This window comes from Camellia sinensis, chromosome 2 (assembly GCF_055761805.1).
Source record: "Camellia sinensis isolate YWXY chromosome 2, ASM5576180v1, whole genome shotgun sequence".
NCBI lineage: Eukaryota > Viridiplantae > Streptophyta > Magnoliopsida > Ericales > Theaceae > Camellia > Camellia sinensis.
In genome coordinates this window covers 122,534,199-122,554,667 of record NC_138962.1, presented here as the reverse complement: position 1 = coordinate 122,554,667, position 20,469 = coordinate 122,534,199, and the positions used below count along the sequence as shown (strand labels likewise).

The 20,469-nt window shown below is 40.3% G+C and overlaps 1 long non-coding RNA gene across 1 annotated transcript; it reads right to left on the bottom strand.

The window, feature by feature from the left end:
- Positions 1-21: 21 nt before the first annotated feature.
- LOC145820320 (uncharacterized) lies at positions 22-977 on the bottom strand. Its single transcript, XR_014361595.1, has 3 exons — positions 853-977; positions 530-759; positions 22-419 (listed from the first exon to the last, which is right to left on the bottom strand). It is a non-coding gene; the product is annotated as an uncharacterized LOC145820320 (long non-coding RNA).
- Positions 978-20,469: the final 19,492 nt, after the last annotated feature.

The window sequence follows — 20,469 nt, the reverse complement described above, 5'->3', positions numbered from 1 at the left end:
TTATTATTTTGAGGGCGTTACATCTATATTCTGCTACTTTCATAATACACTTTGTCAATTTCAACAGTAGAAGATATAAAATGCAATTCATATTCCATATTATCTATTGTTCCTCATTCGCTAATGAGAAAAAGATAATTTGATTTGTTCCAAACTAGATGGCGAGGAGTTTGTCACCAAAACAACAAACAGAACCACATTAAAGATTGCAACCACCCTGCATTTAGTTTTCATGTATTGTGCAACTTTTGCCCTGGGAGCATGATATACAGGAAAAGCCAAGGGAAATGAGAATTTCATATACCAGAGGTAATAGAGGGAGAAGATGGGAAAGTAGTAATGTTTACTTGCAGGAATCACAATTGTAGCACTTGATTGCCTTGAAATTTTTGTAAGCATTAACAGCAGGATAACCACACCTAAGGAATTGAAACCCCAGAAGAAAAGGAAAAGAAAATAATGTATGAGAGAGAGAGAGAGAGAGAGACCAAAATGTAATTATTTAGACGAGAAAGGAAAAGGGATGTACTCAGATGGCGGTCAACAACAACCAGCCTCAATGGGGGTTAGTTTTGCCAGTTTGCATTGTTTAAGAGTCCGCAATGAGAGGTAAAAACTTCACCATTAATTCATTAGGAACAGACGAGAAATGAGAATTTAAAGAAGCAAAGTGGACCTTATATTTTTTGGACAGGTTATTACAGTCATCAGATTTCACAAGACAACTCCTTAAATGCTCCCAGTAATGGGCTTGTTTAGCTGGAAGAAAAAGCCAGATTTAAAATTTAAAAAAAAAAGTATTCTCAGGTTGATACTCTAAACTGCTAAACGTCTATGATGAATAATGTGTACCTGTTTTAGAAAACATGAGCTGTAATCTTGAAGTTGATATTCCTTGTACCTAAGCAGAAAGATATTAATGCCCAGTGTTGTTCACCCACAAAAGAAGACAATATTCAAAAGAAAGGAATTTTTTTTCAAAAAAAAAAAAATCATAAAGAGCGCAGAACTCATCCTCCTTACTTTATTTTATTTTATTTTTGTTTGTTTGATTAAAGATTTTTTAAGTTTGACTATTTAAGCTTGTTTGTAAGGAGTTATGCATAACATAAATGCTTTCACACCTAAGAAAATGAGAGACATCAACAGAGATTCTATCATAAAAATCATGGGGTAGTTTTCCTCAAACCAGCTACACTGTGACAAGATCCATTATTAGTTATGATAAACCTATAAAAGCAAGGCGCCAAAAAAAGAAACATGGCAGAAAATTAAAACTCAAAGCGTACAATTCAAACAAAAACAGAGCATTCGATATGTCCACAGGTGTAATGAATCCTGCAGAGAACTTGCTTCCGTTCATCTCCAATAGGAGCAAAAAGAGTTGAATAACAAAGACAAGTTGACAATGAGGAAGAAAAGACTGGCTGTCATGAACTGTAATGCAATGGGTGATCCCAATTGATCATAGCATATACCATGTTGTAAATGGTATGGACAATGAGCATTTGTAGAGAAATGGACCACCACTCCTCCACACTTACTCTTTAAGATTTCGGTTGATAATAGAGGCATATTCCTTAATTTATCAGGAAATAAAGAATGAAACGAGAAAAAATGAAAAGTAAAAAAGAAAAGGATGTCCCTTTTGTTTATGTTTCGCCATATATTATTCATTGCGTAAACCTTTCACAAAATGCTCTGGTTTAATCCAACAGTTAGGAGGCAATACAAATTGGCCCAGAACAACTTAAAGCAAATATCAAAGGAGTCAATAAAACCAGTTGAATGTAGCAGTTCGATCTGAAGCCGTTTAAAATCACAGAACGATATTTTAGGATATTGTTTAATTAGAATAATAAACAGAAACAAGAAAAGATGTTACAACACTGATTAATAGCAAGGTAGATGGGCAAGATAACTTTATACATGGACAGCATCTGCAGCTTCAGTTTTCAACGAAACCACAGTTTGCCACAAAACTGATACCACATCCTTTAATCTCTATGTCCATTTCCATTTCAGGATGATTGAAAGCCTCCTAATTCAAAAGAAGAAATTCTAATAGCATTCAATATTTGAAAAGCAAGCAGACCTGTAGTTTCACCCATTGTTCAAGATCAAGAGCATTGTCTCTTTAAATAACAAATCCTATCTATAGATCACCTAAAATTTCACACCAGAAGTAATTGACCTCCCTCACCAATTAGCAGTTCACTGATTGGTAATATCATTAATAATTTGACTGGAGAACTGGACCAGCAAACCAGGACCTGAAGAGCTTGCTTTGAGAAGAAGTGTATGCTTCCATAGCTTTATATAGTTGTTTTAGTTCTAGGGTGGAATTATCTTTATCTAACCAAGCGAGGGAGTTCCACAAAGTTGATCATTACAATTGCTATGGTAATTTGTAATCTGCAATTACGTGATGCTACCAAATTTTAGATACATTTGAAACTTGAATCAAGATAGAGGAGTTAATGATTATGTCGTTGGACAAATCTACTGCACTATTTGCCAAAAGGACCACCGTTCTCCACAGGCATAATAGAGGCCCCTTATCAAGAGAACAGAAGATGTGAAATTGCCAACAAAGAAATGAAAGAAAGAAGAAAATGGTAAAACATTCTTGTACGCCAGTTGTATAAGGTAATTGAATTAAGTGGTATACTACAATATCAAGAGTGATAACTGAAAAAAGTGCAATATGGTAATTAAATTATACTTGTACGCCAGTTGTATTGTGAAAATGACAACCAAAAACATTGCTTCAAATTGTATGTGAAATTGACAAAGAAGTTTTAATGAAGAAATGGTACAACAGTTTAGGAAAAACAAAAATCATTATAGGAAGCTCATTTTTCTGGGATCTAATGTCTTTGCGAAAATCAATCCAGCTTTTGAACCAGAAATACTTGCGCCAAAACTGTGAAGACCAAGATTGCAACCAAAATGAAGCACAATAGGATCAAATACTGCAAGCCAGAAAGTCAAGGAAGGTGCAAAAAAAGGAAAAAAGTAGGGAAAAGGGAAGATGAGAATGAAGAAAAAAGGCATCCTAAGATATAATGTCCTTAAAAAAAAAATCATATGAAAAGGATACAATCCATAACAATATGGAGTTGTTCTTCAACGCGCCCAAGAACCCAACTACGGATCTAAATATCAAACAAAAACAGGTCTTTGTGTAACAATGTAAAGCTGCAGTATAAAACTAAAAGTTGTTTTTGACCACCTATTAAAATAGTTAAAAAAAAAAAAAAAGTCACTATCAAAAAGTTAACTGTTCTTTCTATTTTTTTTACGCATCTTTTCATAAAAAATCAACAAAAATAACTAGTTTCCAAAACAACCCTAAGAACGAATCCCAGAAACTAAAAGAAATTACAGATTTTACATTACAAATATGATGGCACCGAGGCCTTGAACTGGGAGAGTGAGAGACTTTCGACAGCCATCATGATGAGTGCTCACCATACCCAAAAACCTAGTACCCAAACAAACTCTGAGAGCGACAGAAAGAGGGCTGTGGGGGAACTTTTCTCGAAATAAGTTAAAATAACAATTTATTTTCAAATTATGCTTAATTTAGACGGAATTTTCAAAATAAGTTAAAACGTTATTACAAATCACGCTTCACTATATTTCTAGTCCAATTGCGAAAAATTGATAAAATTATAAAAGCGTGATTACAAATCACGTTTTTAAATAAGAAACCGTGATTACAAAGCACGCTTTTAAAAAAATATATATTTTTTTAAAAAGCGTGGTTAGAAACTACGCTTTTAAATAAAATTGTTTTGTAACCAAAATATAAAGTAGGGAGGTAGCTTAAATGGTAGTGTGCGTCTTTTCATGGGAGACGTACGGATTCAATCCCTCGCATTTCCAAACTCTTGCTTTTTTCAAATTCAATTTTATTTTTATTTTTTTTTCCCTTCCATTTACTCTATACTTTAGATATTTATTATGTAATTTTTTTATCAAAAAAAGTAAAACATTTGTTTAGTTAACTAATATTTATAATAAAAATTATATTTATAATAAAAAAAAATTTTAATTGAGTTTTAATTTTAATATTTTAAACACAAAACACATTTCCACACTCATATCATAACCAAATACATAACTCAAAATTCAATAAAAAAATTATTTTTAAACCTCATAACCAAACAAATAACTCGAAATTCCACACTACTTTCAAAACTCTACACTTAAATTGTAACCAAACACATAATAAAAAAATTAAAATATTTAAAAATATATTTATAAAATAAAATATTTTTAATAAAAATTATATATTTAAAATAAAAAAATAAATTTTTTTAATATATAAAATATTAAAAAAATACAACACATAAATATTTATTTATTTATTTTAATGTGCATTATATTTTATACATTTATGGGTTATATGTTTTTAATATTTTAAATATTAAAAAATTTAAAAAAATTATTTTAAATATAATTTTTATTATAAATATTAGTTAACCAAACAAATGTTTTATTTTTTTTTTTGATAAAAAAAAGTTACATAATAAATATATAAATTATAGAGTAAGTGGAAGGAAAAAAAAAAATTAAATTGAATTTGAAAAAAGCAAGAGTTTGAAGATATGAGTGATTGAACCCCGTACCTCACCCATGGAAAGGAGCACACTACCATTTGAGCTACCTCCTACTTGTCTTACATTTTGGTTACAAAACAATTTTATTTAAAAGCGTGGTTTCTAACCACACTTTTTTTACAAAACCATATTTCCTTAAAAGCGTGGTTTGTAACCACGCTTTTACGATTTTATCAATTTTTCGCGGCTGGGCCAGAAATACAGTGAAAGCGTGATTTGTAAATAACGTTTTAGCTTATTTTGAAAATTCTGTCCAAACTAGGCCTAGTTTGGGAAATAGGTTGCTATTTTAGCGTATTTTGGGAAAAGCCCCGGGCTGTGGGTGGTGTCGGAAAGCACAGAAGTGGGGAGATGAAGCTATGAAGTGGCACTAGCACACTGGAAGCAAAAAGGATGGGGACCGTTTGGGTATAATGATTCAGAATGAAAGGCATTTTCGTCACCATAAAAATAGACAATTTTTTTTTTTTTTTTTTTGGAGTGGTGCGATTATCACCCCATGAATTATTGCAATCCTAGTCCACTCAAATTTGATTTCTACCATGAATCTTGCCCCCAAGCTGGGTAAATCATTCGATTAAAGGTTTGCCGTCTCTACAAAGTCCACTCCAATGTCACTGAGCATTATTGCAGCTCGTCTTCCATGATTGTTTCAATGAGGTGAAATTTCTTGTTCTTAATTCTTGATATTTCTTTTTCTTCCTAAATTCTTCCAAGGAAAAGAAATCCATGGTTTTTTTGTTTTCAATGCATATTTACCTTTTGCATGAATTAATTCAAATTCTGTGTTATTTATTCTGGATTGCTTTGTTTGGTGACTAAGGAAGGAAACTCAGAAAAACAAAAGAAATTGAACACTGAAAAAGGATTATGATATAAAAGGTTGAAGAAAGACACTTACACCTAACTGGGTACTTTTGTTTCATTTTCTGAGTAGGTGCTCATAACATTGGAACAATTCACTACAAATTCATCCTCAACCAGCTTTTTGAGAGATTAGGATCAAAGACAGTAGTATGTAAACATAAACACACACAATCTGGGAAGGAATATTGGGGTGTTCTTCCCTATTTGTGAGTGCTAATTCATTCCTTCATTCTTCAGTTATTGTGTTTCTTTGATATGTGAGGTTTGATGGATATTAGATTAATCTTTCATTACATGTTTATTACAGATTGTAGACGTCCCCGAACGCCTCGAGAGGATGGGTCCCGTTCTGTTCATATTGTGGGTTCACTACAGTTCAGGACTCTCAAATTGCCACGGTTCTTAATCTGAACCAAAGAGTCCAAATCCGCCAAATCGTTTTGAGAAAAATAGATTTTTAGAAAAGAAGTGCCAAAACATGGACTGCTTTGCCAGATACAGAGTCGCCACCTAAATATTTTATTTTGGGAAATTTAGGAAACCCTGACTCGGTGCCAAAGGCCACGTGTCCGTCATCACCAAAGTTGCCTCGGCTCAGAAACTTGGGTACGATTGGGGAAGGTCAACTATGAGCACCCCCTTTCGCTCGATCAAAGATCGGCCTCTACTAACCGTGATATCTTGTTTTGAAAGCATTATGTGTTCCTATTCCGGTTATTAGCCTAGAATTACTATGTTATGCGCACAGCAAACAAGTATAGACTAGATCACCTAATTTGGAACAAAGCATCGCATATCTGTTTGTTTGGAAAATGTTTTGAAATTTGCTACTCACGAGTAGGCTAAAACATGGATTTTGATGAGTTGTTCCAACTCAAGCAATCCAACCTTCACCCATAGGCATTCAGGCAGTTCATATCACATAAACATCTAGCCACGTGGTAAGCATGCTGTCATGTTAACATTCATACTCGTGCGAGATGCTAAAGCACAAAATACTTACAGGGTACTCCAAGCCAAAACAAAGAACTCGTTAGCAATCAATGTATGATCCAAGTCCATGTTAAGTGCCTAATGCAACGCATACAGAATGCAATTAGGACAGGCCCGGCTAATCCTAGGATGTCATGTGAAATGTAACCATTTGATGCACATGTTCAAGTTTAGATTTGAAATATTATGCAGCTAGTATGATGCGCCGAGCCCGATGCATGCAATACTGATGAATGATGCACGTACGCATAGCATAAGGATGCTAAATTAAATATGTCCTAGTACTAACCATCAAAGTAGGTAAGTAAAAAGGAGAAAGAAGTGGGGGTTGGAAGACATGCACATACGCACCCACACTTATTACAAATTTGCCCTCGCTCGGAGGGACCAAAAGAATAATACAATTAATTAACCTACAAGCTAATTAAATATTATAGACCACCTAATTAATTAACAAATCAATTAAGTAAAGAAAGCGATAAAAGTCCTCGGGAAGAGGGTCAAATGCATGCGCGCTCGGTTTCGTTCAGGAGTCCATTGCCATGTACAAATTGCCTCTGTTTTCCCTGCTCTGCTCCTCTGAGAATGGCACAATTCCCAAGGAACACTCTCTGGACATTGGGGAACACCACCGGCCATAAGGAATGGTCACTGACCATGGGGAATGATCACCAGCCACTGGTTAAGCTCTCGGCCATCCATACTTGGTCGGTCGGCACTAAAGATGGCCGGCCGGCCAAAGCTTCCTGCAGAATCCTGTTTTGACAGCAGTAGAGGGCAAAACAAGGCATGGCAATGCATTCCAAGCAAATGTGTGCACCAACACATCCCTTATCATGTTTAAGACTCAAAGGGACATGGTTCTTGGTTCTCGGACCACCAATCGCGCATTTCAATGCATGATGGCCCAAGGGACCAAATGTGCCATTTTGATTTCAAATGTAATGCAATTGCATATAAACATACAAGAGAGCCTTCAACCTCTATCATGGCTTGATCAAGAGGTGAGGCATGCATGCCAATGTAATGCAACCTAGGCATGTGAACTAGGCATGCAATACGAACATGCAAGCAAGTAATGATGCTAGGCACACAACCTGAGGAATCAATCATGCAAGGCATGGAAAGACAAGCATACAAAATGTAATGTGGGGATACAAGTAGGCAAGGCATGTGACAACATGTTAGGCAACTTAACCAAGATAAATGCATGCCAAATGCAAAGCCATCTAAACATGCAACAACACATGATAAGCCAAGTATGCAATCAACACACAAGGTGAGCATGCCACAACATGCGAGAATGGACTTAGACTAATTTAGGCAGCCCTCAAACAAGCCTAAAACAGTGGCCAACATGCTCAAGGATGGAAGCCAAAACACATACAAATAGGCATGCATGCAAGGTCCAACACTTAGGCACGTAGAGACAACTTTTAAGCACACTTAAAAGAGAATAAACATGGACCAATGGCATGCATTAAAAGCTCTGAAATTGCATGGAAAAGAGGTGCCAAACCGACCAATCAACACAAGCAAAGCATGCAAGCATGGCCAAAACTCAAGGCAAGCTAAAAGGGTATTGAACTACACTTAGCAAAACCAAACATGGTAGGATTTAAACAACTGAGGTTAGGGTTTTAGCATGTTAAAACAAAGCCAAAAACACATCTAGATGGCATCTAAATGGTCTAAACATGCAAGCATACAAAAGAGGCCAAACATGGAGCATAAGATGACAACCTTATAAAGCATTAAAGGGACATCAAACGCAAGCATACAAGCATGCCATGAGGACTGAAATGACATGCTAAGTGGTTCCAAACCACTGAAATGATGCATGCAATGCATGCCCCATACTCACACACCCAAGGCCTACAAACCAAAATGCAAGGTGGCCATACTAAGCATGTCATGGTCGACCAAAACAACCAAAAATAGAGCTTAAGCATGCTAAAATGAGCGCAAAAGCTTCACAAAGCTAAGCCAAACAAAGTGGTCCTGGAGCTCACCAAAATAGCACAAAAATAGGGCCAAACAAGTCCTAAGAGGGGTCAAATAACCCCAAACAACAAAACACTCTTAAACAACTATTTAGAGCAAGCAAAAACAAGACTTTTATATGTTATAAGCTAAGCTCGAAAACAGGTGTAAGGTAGTCGAAAAAGCTATGCAAAAATGGGGAATAAAGGGCAAGAACACTCACCCTTGAAGAACACTTCCAAGATCACAAGATTAGACCTCTTCTTGGATCAAAACTAGCTTTAAAAGTTCAAGATCAACCCTCTAATGCCTCTGCAACTAAGGAAAGGTGTAATGGTAGGTGTTTGTGTGCAATAATAAGAACAAACACACACTAATACACCAAAAGGAGGAAGAGATATAGAGATAGAGTATATGTAAACCCTAACCCTAAAACTCAGAGCTCTGGAGCTTTTTTTTGTCAACCCTAACGGGGGGAGAAGAGGCTCCTTCTTATGGAGCTCACTCTTGCAAAGCTTCTCAAGTAAGCTAGTCAAGAGGGAGATCCCTCCATACACGTGTATGGAGGGGAGCAAAGTGGGTGCCAGCTATCACAGCTGGCACAAAAATATCTGAAAAAGCAGATGAACAGTGGTCGGCCAGCCAAAAATGCAATTTGACCAAAATAGATGGCCGGTCGACCATCTAGAGTGCCGGTCGGCCAAATATTTGGCCGATGGCAACAAAACACAGCCGGTGGCCTCAAGCCATGGCCGGTGGAGTGTGGGGATGGCCAACAAGCCATTCCCTGCCCCTCAAAGGCAAAACACAAGTGTTTGGTGCAAAACCAAGCACAAAACAGTCGAGTCGAGAGATCCCGATGCAGGACGCGTGGCCGAGACCTCCGGGAACTCAAGACGAACACAAACATGGATGATCACCGAGTGTTCGAACGGTGACGTCCAAGTCTTGAGGACAGTCAAAAATAAGGTGTCTACAGTTGCCCCTCTTTGACAGAACTCGAAAGTCATAAGAATGACAGGAGTGAGTGTCAAAGCCCAAAGACGACCCATTTTTGACAAGGTCGAAGACTTAGACAAAGCATGCAAGACAATAAAGATATGCGCCTGAAGGCAGGAGCGAAATGCAACTGAAAATGCAAGAAGCCGAGCATAACTTATGATCATACAAAGAAAGTTGTAACGAAGCACATAACATACGACAGTTTTAAGCTAGCAAACACAAATCCAACTACACTACAATGTAGAAAGGATGTAAGAGAATTATGCAATTCTCGATATGTCTCACTCGGAGAATACAATACCTGTGCGGTTCGTCTGGTTGCACCAGCTTCAAATGAACCGTACATACAATATCGTGCCTGAAAGAGAACGAAAACTCAACAGGTACAATTTTGTTAGCAACATGCATAACATGCAAAATGAATGCAAAATGATATGCGATATATACAAAACTATGTATAATAATGCAAATGAAAATGCAATGTAATTGAATTATGATCAAATCATGAGCGGTTCAAAACCACACAAATGTCAAAAGGATGATGGAGATGCAAAGTCTGTCTACCATAGAAAAGGTGCCGCAACCCTCAAACCAACATACCAGCGTGGAATAGGCACGTACACATGCAGAACTATGAGTGATGTAGACGGACACAAGAATAAGTAATTGGGTGGAATGACATAAGTGGGGAAGTGTCCCGCTAATGAAAGAACATGATCCTAATGCTGGATGCAAAAATTATACTACAATGTAATATATACAATGGATATGGCATGCAGCCAAACCAAATCTTGCCTAAGAAAGGCATGGACACATACAAACCGCGTCTAACACAGATACGATGCCGTCACCCTCAGACCAACATACCGGCGTGGAATAGGTGTGTACACATGCAGAATTGTGCTTCAACACGAAAAGATATGGGCATATACCAGACCAAGCTCAACATGGAAAGGCGCGAGCCATAGATGGGGGTGATGCAGTGAACGGATGCAGGCTACAATGCAATATATACAAATATGCAATGGATAGTATGGTATTTACAGTGGATAAGGCACGCGGGCCAAACCAAACCTTGCCTAGGAAAGGCATGTACACAAAAAAACCACATCTAACACATAAACGGTGCCGCAACCCTCAAACCAACATATCAGGGTGGAATAGGCGCGTACACATGTAGAACTGTGCTTCGACGTGAAAAGATATGGGCACATACCAGACCAAGCTCAATCATGGAAAGGCGCGAGCCATAGATGGGGGTGATGCAATGAACGCATGTAGGCTACAATGCAATATATACAAGTATGCAATGGAATAGAATATTTACAATGTTATGCATGACATATGCATGTTTTTTACAATGATGCGTGGCATATGTACTATACATAGTGGATGCATGACAAATGCATGAAAATGCATGATAATGCATGTTATTTACAGTGTATGACGTATGCATGTTTTTTTTTTTTTTTTGAATGCGTGACAATGCATGATGAAGGGAAAATGCATGATAATGCATGTTTTTTTTTTTTTTTTGTGTTTTGTTTTTGAAATGCAAATGATGCGTGTTGTTTTTGTTGTTTTCTCTTTTTTTGAAATGCGAATGCATGATGATGCATGATTTTGAAACGCGCGACAACGAGCGGCTTTTGAGATGCATGACAATGCAAATGACCTTGGAATGCGTGATGACGCGCGGCTTTTGAAATGCACGTGAACTTGAATATGCGACGACGCGCGTCGCTTGAAATGCATGGTAGTGCATGTGAGGAAGAAACATAACAACGCATGGAAGGTGCGTATGGCAACACGTGACGAGGATCATGCATGACAATGCAGACGCCAAAGGTTTCGCACCTTCGAAGGATTTAAGGTCTCCTAGACTGGAGAGGGAAAAATGCATGACAATGCAAATTGTGTGTGTTACAATGCGTGTAGACATGCATAACAACAAATGATAACATATGCAATGCAATAGGTGTGTACATAACAATGCGAGAGAGGGATGCATAACAAATATCGAAGGAATTGCACCTTTAGAGGATTTAAGGTCTCCTAGACCGGGCGTATTTAAGGTCTCGCCAGACCGTGGCGAAGCATACAATGCGAGCACAATGACGTATAACTCAACACGTGTTCACGTCAAAGCGTTGTAAAGCAACGCATGCGGGGCAACTTTTGAATCTTGAAAGAGACAAAAGGATACAAAAAGGATACACCGCACCCGTATTCAAGTGGTACGCACAGAAGACATGGTCTGAGGTCAAAACGGAGACCGGTTGAGCTTCGAAAATGCAATTTCTTGTATTGTCTTGAGCAATGAAGGCCCCAAACCACACATTTGACCCAAACAAGGTTGTAAGAGGCTCACCGGCCATCAGAGGAGGTCACCGGCTGCCCACCGGCCACAAAAATAGTCCACCGGCTAAATATTTGGCCGACCGGCCAACAGCAAAACAATCTGATAAACCACTACCCATTTTTAACACTCGGCTCGTAACACAGTGCTTGGTTTAATCTACATACAGCCCACACAGCTCACAACTGATTCTGAACACTGCTCATTCTGAACTCTGCTCATTCTGAACTTCATAGCCCATAACACAGTATTCTTAGTTCATTCTGCACGCGGCGAAGACAGTCCAAATCTGAAAAAATGGGATACAAAGGTAGAATCGGCAGAAGCTAAAACACACCCAGATGTAATCCAGAACCCACATGTTCATTGTTTCCAAGTGACCCAGGTTGAACCCCTGCGGTTTTACAAAACAACCAAATCTGTTTTGCAGAAATGTGGAGAATGGCACAGCACTCTGAGCACAAAACGATTAATTTTTGAAATTGAAGAAGGGTTTTTCAAACCGGGGTAGTGAGCCTACAACTGGACATAGCGAGAACGACTCAACAACGGAAACAAAAAAGGTAAACAACCTAAACACAACGAGACACACTCGGAAAAGACTCAAAACAAAGGTTGAAGTAAACAAAACAAAAGACACGACATACAGACGTGTTAACGAAGACGGGGGACCTCAGATCATGAGGAGCCAGTTTCTCTGGGTATTGTTTCCCACCCTGCCTCATTTGTGTGATTCTCACATCACTCGGCTCTCAGGCTCGATTTTTCTCTCAAAACCCTTTGGCTCGCTTTTTCTCTCAACTTACACCTCTCTATTCTTTATTCTCTCATTTTTTAATCCCTCTCCGGGGTGTTTGATGGATGAATAGGAAGTTGTGGGTTCACACCCGATACGGTTAGCTCGCAGCTATTTCTTCTGGTGGCGTTTGGTCGATGTCCCATACAAGGGAAAGGAGTATCTTGACCCACCCCAATTTGTGCTTCGCACTTGGTTTGATACCTCGTTGCTTGGAGGAGGTTGAGGGCTTTCATCCCTTTTACTGACAGCTTCAGTTGTGCCTTCTTCTGGCAAATAGAGTGCCCTTCCGGCAAGTATGTTGACTACGGGGGAAAGACAAAACACATGACTCAACTGTGCCCCTAGTTCATCATTTTGACCATTTTTTTTTTGGTTTTCTACTAAAACAGTCTTGGCCAAGATGAGAGTTAGATCAACATACTTGTTCGATTTTTGATTTGAAAATCATGCAAGTCAGGCTATGAGCACTGAAAATTTTCCTTTTTGGGTCCAAGAAAATGGTCCAGTTTTGGAAAATGAAATAGTTTTGGAGAAAATAGTCAACCTCAGTAAAAATTTTCAAAAACTATTTTCACAAACGGTCAATGCTCAACGAGCGTGGAACTTACTCTCGAGATGCGCAACCTCGGATCGGAGGCAATGAAAAATTGCCCCTCGTTTGAAGAGAGCTGCACGACAACAGAAAGTTGCCCCTAGTTTGAATGGTGACTCATGGCAACTCATGGCAACGGAAAGTTGCCCCTTGCCAGGATGATGCCGCGGCATATTGTAAACAATCCTCATTAGTGATGATCGCAGCCGAACTCTCGGATAGAGAGAAGACGAAGATGGTCAAAACCAATATATGGACACAGTCACTTTGAAAGTGTTAGTGGCTGGACTTCAGGATGAAGTTGCCTACGTATCCCAAACATGGGAATCAAGCCTTACGTAGTTCAGGTTAAGGTACACTCGGGTATTAACCTTCACTTTTTAGGCTCTAACTTTTGCCAAGGCGCTCGTTGCGGGTTTTCGACTTTGCGAGCTATGTTTTTCTTCTTTTCTTTTTAATTCTTTTCATTTTTTTTTCATCTTTTCTTTTCTTTTTTCCTTTTCTTTTTTCATCTTTTCTTCATTCTTTGCATTTTTTCTCTTTTTGTATTTTTCTCTTGCTCTAACTTTTGGCTGGGTCGCCCTTCCGGGTTTTCGGCCCAGCGAGCCTCTCAGAGGGTAAAAGTGTAACAAGTCCTTGCCAAACGGTTTTAGGGTTTTGAAGCCATCCGTATCCAGGAGAGTGGCTATTGTATTGATTTGCTGGAGGACCCATCTTCGGCTCTTCGAGTACATCGGATATTTTTGCCCCTAGTTCGAGGGGCACTTCTGATTCAGCTCTGCGAGCTTCTTCTGATGAGGTCTGATCTTCTTGATCTGACTTTGGGGCCTCTTGTTCGAGGGCTGCTTCAAATCTGGCCACACGGGCTTTACATCGCGGTTGATCGTTGAACAGTCTGAACCCAAGGTCCAAGGTTTGAAAGCAAGGCCTCAAGTCTCGAGGCTGAGAGCGATCCTAAGTTGCATAATCTCAAGAGCGATTCCATACAGGTCTTCGCAGGACTGCGCAAAACATTTTGTTTTTGAAAGAATTTTAAGAAGCGACAAATCGCTCGCGCTGAAGATAGTGTGGAACTAGTCTGGATCAAGCCAGGGTCCTTCTTAGTACTCACGCTGACAAGTATGATTTCAATCATTAAGGGCTTAGCATGCCTCTCTTTCTCTCAAATGATCAAAGTTTTACAAATCCTGAGGAGTTTCTTCCTCTTCGTTTTCATTAGCACAGTGTTCAAAAAGGTTTTGAAAAACTTAGGTCAATGCAATGATTTTTAGGGTACAAGAGAGCAGGTGGAATGTACTGCTATTCCATTCAAATCCTCTGGCACAACTACCTCAAAAATAGTGGTAAGCACGGAAACATGATAGCCGCAGCTGTTTCATTCAGATTCCCTGGTTGCAACTGGCTCCACAGCAGAGACAGACTCAAAAGAAAGTAAAAGGATAATTACAAAACAAAAGGGTGTTCGAGGCAACAACCCTGGAATCACCTAACTTCTATACAATAGGACTGACTCGACATAACAAGACAGACCATTAAGCAAAAAGGCTGACTCAAGACGATGAGACAGACCCCAAAACAAAACAAAGAGCTGACTCAACACCCAAGCCAGAAATTACAAAACTGTATTCGCAAATGCTCCTAACAGTGCGTGCCAAACGCCACATCTAAAATACACCAGGCGCCACCCGCAGGTGGTCCAACCCCTGATCACATACTTGCAGTATCCTCGAAGTCCAACAGCTCAGTGGTAACAGATTTTGCTGAGGTAGGTGGGAGGATGACCTCATTGTCGATCAAATCTTGCACTTCATGACGAAGACGGAAACAACCATCGGTGTTGTGACTGGAGTGTTGGTGGTACGCGCAGTACAAGGTAGCATCATGTGAGAGAGGGAGATTCTTCGGGAGAGGCCGAGGCTCAAGGGGTTTAAGATGTCCCTTTTTAGCCAAAATTTGAAATGCCCTAGACAAAGAGGGCGTGAAAGACTTTGTGCCCTCGAGGCAGGTACTTCGAAGTCTGAGGATTCTTGCTAGGTGCACTAGCAAAAGGGTCGGCAGGCACTGCCTTGGCTTTCTGATCTTTTCTTGGTGCAGGGTTGGGAATGAAAGAAACTGTCTTGGCATGGCGGGGCCTATCCCGATTTTTTGCCTGGCTTGAACTGCCTTCGGTTGGAGTGGGGAAAGCATCATCCACAGCTTTAGCCACAACTGCGAATACTTGCTGCTTATTCATCTCCCCAACTTTCAAAGCCTCGACTGCCCACAGTAGTTGCTCAACAGGATCAGCATCTGTTCTTACTTTATTCTTACCTCTAGCCTCAGCCTGATCAAGGGTTTGGGTTACTACATCAGAGCGAAACCCGGTTGTTGTTGACACGTCGTTGCTATAGCTGGAGGCAACCTCTGGTTGGCTGAGCTCGATCACAATCCGTCCCAGTAGCGGGGGCTCTTATGGTACAAAATTCCCGGCATATGATGTGACTGGTGGCGAAGCCGACATTCCATAGGCCAGATCGGCCACGGATCTCTGGAGGTCGCCGATCATTCCCATTAACTCAAACATGGTGGGCTCACGAGCCTGATACAACTGGGGGGTCCAGATCGAGTGTGCAGCAGGCGACCTGGGCGGGTGCGGTACATCAACATTGGTCTCAGCCTGCAAGATGTTCCCTTGGTCTAACGCGGCTGCCATAACCACAATTTCCTCTAAACTTTGGGTCGTCATAAGTCCGTTGAACTTGAACGGAGATTATGCAACCGGCAATTGACGGATCAGACGTCTGCCTTGCCTTAGTGAAGGAGAACACCAAATCTCTGAACCCAAATCTCTGAACTGAAAGGGAAAGCAAGTAGCATTTCAGCCCAAACGAAACAGACACAGGCGTAGCTGAATAACTATACTCTACTACTGATCACTGTTCCGCAAAATCACTGCCCCAAAAAACTGAATCTGATACCTGTAGATATAACCGATTTCCCAAAACACTGATATTGATGCCCTCAGGCCTGGTACTAAACTTGCAAACTGATATGTGCGTTCCTGTAGAGATACACTCTAAAAGCACATAGCAAGTAAAGTGAGAGCCAAAACACCCCTATGTTGGGGTAGGGTTTCCCTGTCCTATTTTGTCAGGAGCTAGGGTTTCGCTACGCACGTAGCAGTTTCAAAAAACCTAACATCGGGTAAGCAACCTATCCTAGTTTGGAATGGTCACTACGGATTTCGATATGCACTAGGCCGAATGGTCAAAAAGGGTGCCCTGGTAAAAACCGGGGTTTGTGTTCCCATACTGGTAGAGCTCGCAACCGGTCTGCCTTATGGTCATGCCTTGACAAGACAAGCCTCCGACAAATCGTTCAGGAATGACAGATGGCAAACACGGTGTCCTAGGCGCACCAATGCACATGCAATGCAAAGAAACACATAAGTGTAGTCAAAATAAGATATCATGAGTTCGAGTCAAGTTCTCCAAACATCCCCAGCGGAGTCGCCAGAAACTGTAGACGTTCCTGAACGCCCCGGGAGGATGGGTCCCGTTCTGTTCATAATGTGGGTTCACTACAGTTCAGGACTCTCAAATTGCCACGGTTCTTAATCTGAACCAAAGAGTCCAAATTCGGCAAATAGTTTTGAGAAAAACAAATTTTTAGAAAAGAAGTGCCACAACATGGACTGCTTTGCCAGATACAGAGTCGCCACCTAAATATTTTATTTTGGAAAATTTAGGAAACCCTGACTCGGTGCCAAAGGCCACGTGTCCATCATCACCAAAGTTGCCTCGGCTCGGGAACTTGGGTACGATTGGGGAAGGTCAGCTATGAGCACCCCCTCTCGCCCAATCAATGATCGACCTCTACTAACCGTGATATCTTGTTTTGAAAGCATTATGTGTTCCTATTCCGGTTATTAGCCTAGAATTACTATGTTATGCGCACAACAAACAAGTATAGACTAGATCGCCTAATTTGGAACAAAGCATCGCATATCTGTTTGTTTGGAAAATGTTTTGAAATTTGCTACTCGCGAGTAGGCTAAAACACGGATTTTGATGAGTTGTTCCAACTCAAGCAATCCAACCTTCACCCACAGGCATTCAGGCAGTTCATATCACATAAACATCTAGCCACATGGTAAGCACGCTGTCATGTTAACATTCACACTCGTGCGAGATGCTAAAGCACAAAATACTTACAGGGTACTCCAAGCCAAAACAAAGAACTCGTTAGCAATCAATGTATGATCCAAGTCCATGTTAAGTGCCTAATGCAACGCATACAGAATGCAATTAGGACAGGCCTGGCTAATCCTAGGATGTCATGTGAAATGCAACCATTTGATGCACATATTCAAGTTTAGATTTGAAATACTATGCAGTTAGTATGATGAGCCAAGCCCGATGCATGCAATACTGATGAATGATGCACGCATGCATAGCAAAAGGATGCTAAATTAAATATGTCCTAGTACTAACCATCAAAGCAGGTAAGTAAAAGGGAGAAAGAAGTGGGGGTTGGAAGACATGCACACACGCACCCACACTTATTACAAATTTGCCCTCGCTCGAAGGGACCAAAAGAATAATACAATTAATTAACCTACAAGCTAATTAAATATTATAGACCACCTAATTAATTAACAAATCAATTAAGTAAAGAAAGTGATAAAAGTCCTTGGGAAGAGGGTCCAATGCATGCGCGCTCGATTTCGCTCGGGAGTCCATTGCCATGTACAAGTTGCCTCTGTTTTCCCTGCTCTACTCCTCTGAGAATGGCACAATTCCCAAGGAACACTCTCTGGACATTGGGGAACACCACCGGCCATGGGGAATGATCACCGGCCACTGGTTAAGGTCTCAGCTATCCATACTTGGTCGGTCGGCACTAAAGATGGCCGGCCGGCCAAAGCTTCATGCAGAATCCTGTTTTGACAATAGCAGAGGGCAAAACAAGGCATGACAATGCATTCCAAACAAATGTGTGCACCAACACATCCCTTATCATGTTTAAAACTCAAAGGGACATGGTTCTTGGTTCTCGGACCACCAATCGCGCATTTCAATGCGTGATGGCCCAAGGGACCAAGTGTGCCATTTTGATTTCAAATGTAATGCAATGCATATAAACATACAAGAGAGCCTTCAACCTCTATCATGGCTTGATCAAGAGGTGAGGCATGCATGCCAATGTAATGCAACCTAGGCATGTGAACTAGGCATGCAATATGAACATGCAAGCAAGTAATGATGCTAGGCACACAACCTGAGGAATCAATCATGCAAGGCATGGAAAGACAAGCATACAAAATGTAATGTGGGGATGCAAGTAGGCAAGGCATGTGACAACATGTTAGGCAACTTAACCAAGATAAATGCATGCCAAATGCAAAGCCATCTAAACATGCAACAACACATGATAAGCCAAGTATGCAATCAACACACAAGGTGAGCATGCCACAACATGCGAGAATGGACTTAGACTAATTTAGGAAGCCCTCAAATAAGCCTAAAACAGTGGCCAACATGCTCAAGGATGGAAGCCAAAACACATACAAATAGGCATGCATGCAAGGTCCAACACTTAGGCACGTAGAGACAACTTTTAAGCACACTTAAAAGAGAATAAACATGGACCAATGGCATGCATTAAAAGCTCTGAAATTGCATGGAAAAGAGGTGCCAAACCGACCAATCAACACAAGCAAAGCATGCAAGCATGGCCAAAACTCAAGGCAAGCTAAAAGGGTATTGAACTACACTTAGCAAAACCAAACATGGTAGGATTTAAACAACTGAGGTTAGGGTTTTAGCATGTTAAAACAAAGCCAAAAACACATCTAGATGGCATCTAAGTGGTGTAAACATGCAAGCATACAAAAGAGGCCAAACATGGAGCATAAGATGACAACCTTATAAAGCATTAAAGGGACATCAAACGCAAGCATACAAGCATGCCATGAGGACTGGAATGACATGCTAAGCGGTTCCAAACCACTAAAATGATGCATGCAATGCATGCTCCATACTCACACACCCAAGGCCTACAAACCAAAGTGCAAGGTGGCCATACTAAGCATGTCATGGTCGACCAAAACAACCAAAAACAGAGCTTAAGCATGCTAAAATGAGCACAAAAGCTTCACAAAGCTAAGCCAAAAGCATGCTAGAAACAAGGCTCAAAGCACAAGGCATGTTAAGGCAATCAATAGCATTACAAGACATGTATGCAAGGAAAGCATGGTGTGTCCAAACCAAGTAAAAATAGAGGTAATTTATGGCGAAATACTACCAAATAACACTTAATATATGGCCAACATGCACTTAGAAATGATGCTCACACATGAGGCTATAATGGCCATTATTGAAGACAACAAGGAGAGGGGATGGCCCTCTCCTTCTTAGGACCTCAAGGCACCATCTTCACTGCTGAAATCTCTCAAGATTTCAGTGGTGAGGAGGCCCAAACAAAGTGGTCCCGGAGCTCACCAAAATAGCACAAAAATAGGGCCAAACAAGGCCTAAGAGGGGTCAAATAACCCCAAACAACAAAACACTCTTAAACAACTATTTAGAGCAAGCAAAAACAAGACTTTTATATGTTATAAGCTAAGCTCGAAAACAGGTGTAAGGTAGTCGAAAAAGCTATGCAAAAATGGGGAATAAAGGGCAAGAACACTCACCCTTGAAGAACACTTCCAAGATCACAAGACCAGACCTCTTCTTGGATCAAAACTAGCTTAAAAAGTTCAAGATCAACCCTCTAATGCCTCTGCAACTAAGGAAAGGTGTAATGGTAGGTGTTTGTGTGCAATAATAAGAACAAACACACACTAATACACCAAAAGGAGGAAGAGATATAGAGATAGAGTATATGTAAACCCTAATCCTAAAACTCAGACCTCTGGAGCTTTTTTTGTCAACCCTAATGGGGGGAGAAGAGGCTCCTTCTTATAGAGCTCACTCTTGCAAAGCTTCTCAAGTAAGCTAGTCAAGAGGGAGATCCCTCCATACACATGTATGGAGGGGAGCAAAGTGGGTGCCAGCTATCACAGCTGGCACAAAAATGTCTGAAAAAGCAGATGAACAGTGGTCGGTCAGCCAAAAATGCAATTTGACCAAAATAGATGGCCGGTCGACCATCTAGAGTGCCGGTCGGCCAAATATTTGGCCGATGGCAACAAAACACAGCCGGTGGCCTCAAGCCATGGCCGGTGGAGTGTGGGGATGGCCAACAAGCCATTCCCTGCCCC